Genomic DNA, 9,427 nt, shown 5'->3' on the forward strand with positions numbered 1-9,427 from the left:
ATGTAAAGCACTTTGAACTGCCTTGTTGCTAAAATGTGCTTCATAAATAAACTTGACTAATTGACTGAATACTCAGCCAGGGGGCGTGGCACTGAATTCACTGCTGCAACCAGTGGAGGTTAGAAACTCAAAACGTATCGATCAAAAATATATAGGTTCCAGCATGTCTAAAAAAGGCAAACAATAAATAAACCAATGAATACAAACAAAATGGTTAAAAATGCTACTTGTCTCGAGAGAGAGATTGACGGCGCCAAGACCTTCCTCCTAGTTCTGATTGGTTGTTTTCTCATGATGTCAACAGGTTTACAGTATCAATGAGTATCAGAGCCACGATCGGCCCAGATTTCCATATCAGTGCATCCCAACCTGAAACAGAACCATCATCAGAACATTTACCTTCCTCCTACAGGCTCTTTTGCACTTTAATACAACCTTTCATTGTTCATTCAAACGTGATGAGAAGGACGTATGTTGCCTTTCGATTTCAGTTTTACACATCGCGTGATAGAACAGCTGAAATCTGTTAGATTGTTAGATTGTGCTAAAGCTCGCTACAGATTCCACTATGTCATAATTTAATATCAAAAGCGAACAAAAAGGGGGGGGAACTTGAGTACACTCGTACAATTTTAGAGGGAAAATAAGTTTTTGAATTGTAATCACCAGCAAGTGGAGCTGCCTCCTGAAAAGCTGTCTTTGTTGCTATGGAGCACGAAGATGTGTTTTAACTCAATACCAAGAGGGAACAACATCAGCAATGACCTCAGAGGAGTAATTGGGGTTCTCCATGAATCTTACAAAAGTTGTAAAACCCTTTCCAACCAATTTGAAGTCCATAATTTCAAGCCGAGGTGATTCACCAGCAGAAGACATTAAAGAAATTTGTCAGATTTCCCAGGTGTTGACATCACAGCGAATGGCTGAAAAAGACATGGCACAGGTACATGTCGGACTCTGCTGGTTTCAGTTAGCATGGTGGATGTTAAAGTCCACGGCCAAAAAAAAAACTTAAGCAAAGGTTTGCCAGGAGGAAATAGTTGTATTATTATTATTTTTTTCCTGGAAAGAAGGAAGCACGATTTGCAATGTTGCGTCTAAACCGAAGCAGAGATGTTTGGATGTAATGCTCACATAAATGCCTCGTACCATCTGTTAAACATGCTGCTGGAAAATAATAGTCAATAATTCAACCGGGACTGATTTGAGGCGTTGCAGTAATGATGATATGGAATCAGCTGGGCTCAGACTTAAATACTGGTAGAACCTGATACAGATGGGATGTTTTTATTATGCCCTGAGATGTAAAACCCAACGATTTAAAGCTGAAGTATGTAACTTTTGTAAAAAAAAAAAACATATCAGCTTCTTGCACATTTGTTAGAAATATCATTATGTCATGAGAGTACAATATGAGATGGATTGTGAAGAAATCAAGCACCGCTCCCAGTCAAAAACAACCAATCAGAGCCAGGAGGAGGGTCTTACTGCTGTCCATCACCATTGTGTACGTGCTGCTCAATGTGCTAATAGTGGAAACACTATTTACAGTACCAGGAAAACCATTTATCTGCCATCATCGGTGTAACGCTAACTAGCTTTAGCATCCAGGACTCTCTATTTTTCGAGAAGGTGCTATAGCATAGCAGAGATCGAGCATGATTTACAGCACTAAGACCCTCCTCCTGGCTTTGATTGGTTGCTTCTGACTGAGCTCTGTAGTTCTGTAGTTTACCTTTTATTAACATTATCTGTTTTGTGTTATACTGTCATGACAGATTAACAGTTTTAGCAAACATGTGTAGCTGCCACCAATTATTATATATTTACTGGTTTCATTGGGGAGTAATGTCAGAAATGCATGTGTTGGAATCCTCCTCATCCTTTCTGATGAGAAACCTTTCTGGATTTCATAGGAACTCATCCTGAGTTATAGCTTTTCAACTCTTGGCTAATGAGAAAGAATGACACTTTTATTAAACCTTTAATCAATTCCCACATGTCGCCTCTCTTCCTCACTTCTCTGCTCAATCCAGTCCAACGTTCCTTGTTTTTTTTTTTCTTCCATCCTCACCATCTCCAGGGCCAGCTTCTGTTGGATGTGAATTCCACACTCTCTCCCTGCCTTTTACTCTTCATTCATCCAACCAGGACAGAGCGGTGGAAAAACAAAAAGAAAAAAGAAACACTTTGTCGACCATCCAATAAGAAACACAGTCCGGATGGCCTTCATGCCCCGCTCTGTTCCTCATTTTAAAAGCCTGTTACCTTACCTCCACACTGCAAAGGAGAAGAGACTTGATCAACCGAATGAACGGTGGAGACATGTAGGTTTTAGCTGTTGCATAGAATAACACATTTATTAATAGACGGGGAAATACTTGGTTGAATATGTAACTGCCTTGCTTTGTGTGCTGTTACTCTGTAACGTGTCCAGACCTTTTTCCTGATTCGTTTAGTTTCACATGAAATGAAGTGTATCGACATAAACGGTCTGTTCTTTTCGATCAAAATAAAACAAATAGATTTGTTCGCAACATTTGGGCTTCGTTGTTTGTGTTTGAATTTATTGCTCCGTGAAAAAGAATACAAGTTGACCTTTATAATCTGGTTCTCAAGATCACATTAATCACGTAGATTTTCACACAGAAATAGTCCTGCAAAACGTTACAGGGCTTCACATATGATCACCAATGCACATTGCTCTATTTCACCTCCATCCTTTGCTTAAATTCAGATCCTTTTTTTTGTTTTGTTTTTTTTTATCCAGTACAAATACCTGTGATAACAGCAGATGCATCCATCTTTGTATCAGCCATGAATAATTACCAACAACTTTTAGCAAATTTTATTTTTTCACTTAATGAAACACAAGTAGCTCTTGACTTTGCTCTGACTGTGGTTCATTTAAATATGGATGAATATCCATGTTCTGTTTTTAAGAGAACGTTTCAGTATTGGCTTGGTTTGAATGATCATCAAACTACAGACATTAGTAATGATGTGGACCAGGATCATATCATATAAGGCAATTATTCATCTGCTTTCACTAATAAATAATAAATATTGTTTAATAAATATTTCATTTTCATTTAATTGACCAGTCTCTTTGACTTTCTTATGATGAATAACTACCTAATAATTACCTAGAGTCGCACCGATCCAATATTAATATCGACATCGGTCACGGTATTGAAACAAAATTCTAGATCGGGTATCGGTGACATCGTACCCGATCCATGAGGACAGATCTATTCATTGTGATTCTATGCTTCGTAAACTATACTCTCAGCAAAGTCATACTTTATTTATTTCTACATTATATTTAGAATCTCTAATTTCACTTTCTGAACCATTTGAAAGATTTGTTCACTTTCAGGTTCTTATTTATTTCACATTGGCTGTTCTACTCCTAATTTCATGGACTGATCAAGTGAAAGTTGTTTTTACATGTTTGACCAAACTTGTGAAGCTATTGGTTTATTTAATTATGCTGTACTGGTGCAGATTTATCAAATAAATTGGTAGTTCAGTACAGTATCAGAAGTGCAAAAAGTGGACCGGTGCATCCCTGATGTTACTGGATTTGGTTTGGTAGGGATCTTTTCTGTACTGTTATGTCCATTCCAGTCAGTTTATCCAAATCTTGCTTTTGGATTCTGACACTGATATCATATTGACTTACTGCTAAAACTGCATCCTGCACTTTTAGAAAACCTAAATTATGTATAAACTATTACAAAGAAGGCAAATAAATGGTCAGTCAGATGATGGGCCTAAAGAAAAATAGCCGGCATCAAAGAAAATTCCATTTTTAGAAGACGTTCAGTTATTATTTTTCATGTCCACTTATTAGCGTTCGGTCTCCGGGATAACTATGGTCTACACGTGTTTGCTATAATGTGGGAGGATGTCAGGATACCTGGAAAACACAGGCAAATAAAAAGAAAAAAAAAAAACAGGTTGTATTTTTCTTGAGAGGCAGCGGTATTTACCATTAAGAAGAACCGTTGGTTTAATTGAACACGTTTGTTTGCAGGATGAAGACGTAGTCGAAGGATGACGCAATGGTAACCTTTTTGGATTATGATCTGATCTGATTTGAGTCCTGACCTTTATGCTGCTGTCAGTCATACATTCACAATGTTGGTTGGTTTTAAACTAATGACTTGAAGTTGAATGAAAACTCCAGGAAAACTTCAAAAGTGTGATCCAGTAGCCACTGGTAACCTATACAGGAAATAAACGAGACATAAATAATGCACAAGCTATGGTAAGACCCACTGGTCAAAAGTTTACATGGACATTAATGTAATTATGACTACGGGGGTTTAATGTCTTATTTACACCAGTATATCTCTAAACTGTTAGTTTAGTATGACTGAGATCTCTTCTAAACCATTTTTTGGTGGTCAGGATCAGGAAAATCATTCTTAGGCTAAAAATCACAAAGACTCAAATTTATCTTGAACTTGAAACTGCTGGGACACCAACATGACGACATGGAGAGTAAGTTTAACAGCAGCATGAACTTAGATGTTACCCACAAAGAAAGCGGGGGGGGATCACAAGCAAACAAAGAACCCAGTAGAACACTGAAACGTTCAAAACTCAAACTGCAGGCTGAAAAGGAAAAACCTTCTGGATGAAAACGTTTCTGGTCAGAGGAGACGGATGGATCCAGTTGACTTCAAGGTGAATCGACTGTCCAGCATTGTGGTGGCAGCATCATGCTGAGGATGTGTCTCGCTTCCATTGGTTCTGTTGATGTAGTTCCCACAAAACGACGATCCGAAACGCATTCAAAGGAATTCTGAGTTAGTTAAAGTCAGATAACATTGAGCTACTTGAATAGCTTTGACTTAATTCCTGAATTACGCTTAAAATCGCTGTAAATACCAGAAAACAAACGAGTTTAAATTAGCTTTACCATTTTTGATTATAAGGTTGGTGGAATATTAAGCCAGAAGTATGTCGGGATCATGTTGACGGCAACAAAAACTCATTATGTCTGGGCACGTTGCGAAGAAGCATTCATTTTCATAGACTAGAGTATAAAAATCCTTCACAGTGGGGAAATTCAGATGCAATAACATCAAGATATGTAGATACACACAAAAATAAAAAGTGTTAAACATGTATTTTAAAAAAGGTAGATTGATAAATACTGTAGGGTAAGGAAAATATATTACAATATTGTGCAGTTTATTTTTTACATGCATAAAGTGCAGGATTATTTGTGCATTAATAAAACAGCAAACTATTTACAATATTCATAAACAAAAACAGCAGAAATCAAGAGATGCCCACTACGAGTTCAAATGATATTTAAAATGAGTAAACTGTGAAAAGGAAGAATCTACTGATACACAACTTTTTACACTTAGGCTCCATCAGTGTGTCATTGGAGAAGCTCTATGTATAACTGTGTTTGTACACTGTATATTTGAACCTGAATTAAAAATTTTGAGGAAAAAAACAGAGAAAAAACATGCTCACCTAATTCTCGTTTCTAAAATGTTTTCAAGAAAGAATACTTTTTGGGGGGGAAAATTAAAATGTTGCAAGATTGACAAGTACACTGCAAAAACACAAAGTCTGACTAAGTAAATTTGGTCCAGTTTCCAGAGATAAGAAACTGGATCACTGGAAATGACACAAAACTAACTTTATAAGTAACTTTTGAGCCAGATATAAGAGCTTGTTTTAAGTCAACAATTCCTTGATATTGATGAAAAATCCCTAGTTCCTATTGGCATATTATTTCACTTGTAACAAGATATTTTCTCCATCTTGAAAGTGGAAACATTTGTCAATAGAACAAGTATTTTTGTGTGTGTGAATATTAAGGAATTATTGATGTAAAATAAGCTCCTCTGTCTTCCTAAAAGGTTACTTGTAAGTTAGCTTTGTTTCATTTCAAGTGTGATAAAATATTTACACCATAAACTAGACCAAAAATACTTTGTAAGATTTTATTTATTTATTTATTTTTTTTTGGCTTTTAAAGTGTGAACTCAATCTGTCCGACCTCGCTATTATTCATTCAAGTTTCAAATGAAGAGCGACGCAGAAACAGACGCTGGTCAAAAATAGCAAAGTCACGAAAAGGCCGAGCTTATGTTTTTGGTAGATTTGTTGGTAATGTTGCGCTCCCTTTTCTTCCAAAGCGCTGATTTGAAACATCGCGTAGTTTGTTTGATCTGAAAAAATGTCCTCAGGTGCAGCTTTAATACGATCTGAAGGGCTTTTGAATTGGCATCAAAGGCCACAATAACACGCTTCGTTCTCCTATATGAATACCAGTTGTTACTGCTGTGTCTCGGATTACTCTCATTGGAGCGAATGCGTTACATCAGATCTGCATGAAGTTATGAGAAGAGTCATGGCTAATTTTTTTTTTTCCTTCTTGACATTTTATTGGAAGTTGTGTTTTTTTTTTTTTGTTGTTTTTTTTTCTCCCCCTGCTTTGTGTTTTCTAAATTAGCCTAACAAGAACATCCTAATTTCATACCTGGCTCTGTCAGGCCTCAAAAGACTTTTCATGATTCCTAACAGTCATTTTCTGGGACACATTAAGTTAGTGGATTCTGAGCCAGACAACCGTGCTGCTTTCAACACCTCAGGGCTTCTTACAGGCCCGCTTGTTAGGAAGCAGAAAAACGTGGAAGTGGACACGAAATGGTAAAACAAATTCAGATTTGATATTCATTGTGTTTTTCCAATGTACATCCCCCTCTCCCCCACACCTCCAACTTGCACTTGCTCCAACTTCATCGAATCAAACATGTTCAGCAGCCGACGGAGAGAAAACGGACCTGATGACTACCGATGTCTCACTCAAAAGCGAGGCCTACCTCGAAGTTTGACCAAAAGTGAACAAAACCCACAAGATCCATGTCTTCCACTTGGCACTTTTAACATCAGGAGACTTGGATGCAACTCTTGGGACGGGTTGAGTTCAAGTTTAAATCTGCAAACCAGAGAAGTTGTCTCATGGTTTTAATACAAAACAGCCATCTGGAATTTCTTTTGGTGTAAAGGTTTGGCTACATCTTTGTGTGATTTGGAAACCTTTTTTTTTTTTTTTTATTTAATTTTTTTTTGTAGAGTAGACATAAAAATGTGTGCGAGAGCCCCTCTTCTTCACTTGTGTGTGTGTGTGTGTGTGTGAGGGAAAGCTTCTGAAATGTCATGGCGATCTGCTCTGAAAGGCTGCCGCGTTGCACAAAACAGCATCGCTGATGTCATTTTCAAAAAGAAAAAATTGCTCCGTTCTTGTGATGGAAATCTGTATTTTAGGTAATGGCTTACTAAAAAAAAAAAAAAATGCATCCATTTGCAATTATTGTAATCTAACCTGACTTTTATTTTAAGATAGGAATAACTAGATTCCATCTACGAGCCATAAACTCTCTGCTACCCCGTCTGAACTCTGAGGCAGACATTTATGAATGTGTTTCAGAGTTGTCTCACAGCGTGACAACTCTCTGCTTCTCATAATCCTTGAGATATCCTCCATTTTCTCCTCCCTGGCACACATGCAAGACGTCTGCAGAGGCACATTAATACCTCTGGAAGCTTTTGCACATTTTGTCACGTCGAAAACGACACACTTCACTAGGAAACGATCCGTAATGTCAAACATTTAAAAAAATAAACAAATAAAAATCTGGAAAGTATTTCCTGCGTTCGAGTTCTGTCCCCATTTGGCAGTAGCACCTTTCAGTCGGAGCTCTAAATCTTTCTAAAGTTTTCCGCATCTAACAACTGAAGTTTGTTTTTGCAGAGCTGAATGGTTGCCACGGGAGATCAAAGGGACTTCTCAAACATGCAGGAAAGACTCACAAATATGTTTTTGATAAGGGAATATCATCATAACATGATGCACACCAAAAAAAAAGGTCAATTTTACAAAATTCTGCCCCTTTTCATTGGAATCCAATTAGAAAATGTAAGTCCTGAACCGTTTTTTTATTCTTCATTTGCTGCACTTTTACAATAACACATCAAACTTTTCAAGGTGTTTGAATATTTTGTCAAGGTTCTGCATCTTTTTTTTTCGTCTAAAAGTAAGCCACTGGTAAGCGGAACAAACCTTTGGAGAAAATTTCAGGCCGGATATTTCACACTTTGCACCGCAAACTGCGGCGCGAAACGCGCAGATAAACTGCATATCATTGTGGGTCTCGGTGGGGGGGGGAGGAAAAATAAAAGGTCCTTTTAACCATTTTGGTGTGGCAGCCCCTCCTTTTGGGTGGGGTGGCAAAGATGACCTCTACTCGGCAGGAAGGCCATAATAGCATCCGTGCTCTCGCAGTGTGTCATTACACGCTATATTTACATGAAACGCAGAAACCAGGGGTGGTAGGTCACGACGCAAAGCCGCGGGGGGTGAAGATCCTGCGGTGCGCGTCGACTCACACAACCAGACATTACTGAAGATTATAGGACCGTCGGGCCTGTAATGTGGTCTATTGTGCCATTTAATGGCCATGGCTGCATGATTTACAGCATCATTACATTCATGGGATTGTTATCGTGTTTGTGTTTGTATGCGCCGGCGTTCACTTTTATCATTGACTGTAAGACGCAAAGCGCATCAACTTGAGAGAGGATTAGCGGATTAGCCGTGATGGTGCAGCGGTTTGGGTCTCTGGAGCCGCTGAAAGTTCAAGTCGTCGTTTCGTTTCGGGTTCTTCCGTTTTCTCTCTCACGGGACAAAAGTGACAGTTTCTGAAGAGTGTCACCAGCCGGGCCACGGCGCTGGATATCGGTTCTGATCAAAGCCGTTTTAGGTGATTTGCAGATGCATGTTATGGGTCTATTATTTGATTTGATTTGATTTTTCTTTAACTGAACCACTTGTAAACAAAGCAGCCACATCCTAAGTTGACATTTTAAACAACCACACCCTGTTTTCACTTGTACAGGTCACAAAGTAATATTGTAAGCTTTTCACGTTGCTTTATTAATCTAAAAAATAATTGAATGTTCTTAGATATTGGTCAGACTATCAGAATACTTTACACCATGTACATACAGCTCTGGAGAAAATGAAGAGCCCACTGCACTGAACCCCATTGAAAACCTGCTTATTCCACCAAATGTTGATTTGGTGGAATACGGATTTTAACTCTTCCTGAGTTGAAACATTAGTTGAAGTTGTGCTCTGTGTCTTTTTCAGAGGCTTTTGTGTCGTTTTCTTGAGTGATTCTTGATGCAGCGCCACCACAGGCGAGGAGGTTTTTTCCAAAGGTCCGTTTGACACACTGCAGTGTGAAAGCGAACCGCAGCAGCTGAAAATGTCTCTGTGAGACCAATTTTTGTCCCAATTTTTAGCTTCCTGCCTAAATATCTGACATGTTACTTGAAATTGTTGCCACGTTTTTTTTTCTCTCCACATGATGCCGTCAGTTTTTGTGAA

The 9,427-nt window shown here is 38.3% G+C and overlaps 1 protein-coding gene across 1 annotated transcript in view; it reads left to right on the forward strand.

The window, feature by feature from the left end:
• bckdhb (branched chain keto acid dehydrogenase E1 subunit beta) overlaps positions 1-2,537 on the forward strand; it is a 52,142-nt gene extending 49,605 nt beyond the window's left edge. The window contains exon 11 of the mRNA XM_015007182.2: positions 2,084-2,537. The gene's annotated coding sequence lies outside the window, so the exon portion shown is untranslated. The remainder of the gene's footprint in view (positions 1-2,083) is intronic.
• Positions 2,538-9,427: the final 6,890 nt, after the last annotated feature.

This window comes from Poecilia mexicana, unplaced genomic scaffold (genome assembly GCF_051168715.1).
Source record: "Poecilia mexicana isolate PSO_F unplaced genomic scaffold, ASM5116871v1 scaffold_16, whole genome shotgun sequence".
NCBI classification, from domain to species: Eukaryota; Metazoa; Chordata; class Actinopteri; order Cyprinodontiformes; family Poeciliidae; genus Poecilia; species Poecilia mexicana.